Source organism: Propithecus coquereli, unplaced genomic scaffold (assembly GCF_000956105.1).
Source record: "Propithecus coquereli isolate 6110/MARCELLA unplaced genomic scaffold, Pcoq_1.0 Scaffold19, whole genome shotgun sequence".
NCBI classification, from domain to species: domain Eukaryota; kingdom Metazoa; phylum Chordata; class Mammalia; order Primates; family Indriidae; genus Propithecus; species Propithecus coquereli.
In genome coordinates, this window is record NW_012143856.1 from 4,027,372 (window position 1) to 4,028,912 (window position 1,541).

At 35.9% G+C, this 1,541-nt stretch overlaps 1 protein-coding gene across 1 annotated transcript in view; it reads right to left on the minus strand.

Moving 5' to 3' along the window:
- GMPS (guanine monphosphate synthase) overlaps nt 1-1,541 on the minus strand; it is a 52,099-nt gene that overhangs the window by 35,963 nt on the left and 14,595 nt on the right. The window lies entirely within an intron of this gene.

Here is a 1,541-nt window from a genome sequence, read left to right on the forward strand (position 1 = left end):
CTGTTTTTTTACATTACAGGCAGAGTTCTTGCCTGCATGGTCCTGATATGCACAAATTTCAATTACCATGGTTTACACTAAGGTTTAGTTCATTACCAGCTACTCGGGAGGCTGAGGCAGAAGGATTGCTTGAGCCCAGGAGTTTGAGGTTGCTGTGAGCTAGGCGGATGCCATGGCACTCTAGCCCAGGCAACAGAGTGAGACTCTGTCTTTTAAAAAAAAAAAAACAGTGCTATAATTTCTATTCCCCTATTACAGAATAAAGCTTTAGGCACAAGCTGGACCTAGAAACTGTTTATGATCGAGTGATAGGAAACATTTTTAGATTTCTATTGCCAAGTATTTGGCTTTCCTAGTCTAAATTATTTAGTCTGGGTTAGTTTGCTGGAGATTTTTTGTTCTGGGTGGAGGGAACGATGGAGCTTTGATTTGACAGAGAGCTATTCAGGTTTCTCACACAGTTTTTTGATCACTCTAAAACTAGTTCTTAATGGCAAATCAAGTCAGCTGGATTAGATAAACTGAATGGTCCCTTATTAGTCTAAAACTCCACAGTTTAAAAAAGAGACATTTTCTATATGTATCCTATGGTTAGAACAGAGTTAAATTTAAACCTGCCTTTTCTGATTTTCAATTCATTCCATTTCAGAACCAGTAAATTACCAGATAATGTACACATGTCTACGAAGTCTTTAAAAGTTCTTTTAACCATTTTTGCATTGGAAAAAATTATGTTTTTAAGAAAAATAAAACATTCTGAGAGAAGCATAGCACATTTTTTTAATACCAAGGTTTAAGAGCCAATTAAAGACATAAACTGTAGTTGCCTGCTTCTGGATAACATTCTTTATAAAGAAAGAACATTAGTTCCATGAGAAAAGGCATGGCAATAACTGGAAATAGTTGTTAAAGGAAGAACTACATTTAAGTTGGTTGTTGTTTTGACTATTCTAAGGGTACAAGGTGTTGGAATTAGCCCTTACATTAAAGAAATCGTTTTCATACTTTAGAACCTAGTGTCTTGGGATGGGAAGCAAAAGAGATTTATCACACACAGATTTATTCTCTTTGGGATATTCTAGCCAACTTCCTGTGTATTTTCCTTTCATTAAATGCTTTAGGATGAATGCATAAATGGCCATAATAGCTACACTCTAACTCTGACCCACAAATCCTATAAAACATAAAATATTCAAATGATATGGTTTTTTAACTGTGGAATTAAAATTTAGGCAATCTTTTTAACTGAAGGCTTAAATTTTTCCTTTTTTTCCTCTTCCCAAATCAGAGCCATGGGAAATTTCTTGTAAAGCTATTCCACATCTTATCTCCATAGGAAAATTCAGCACTCAAGCAAATTAATACTACAATACTCCAGCCCGAGCAAGAGTGAGACCCCATCTCTACTAAAAATAGAAAGAAATTAATTAGACAGCTAAAATATGTATATAGAAAAAATTAGCCAGGCATGGTGGCACATGCCTGTAGTCCCAGCTACTCGGGAGGCTGAGGCAGAAGGATTGCTTGAGCCCAGGAGTTTG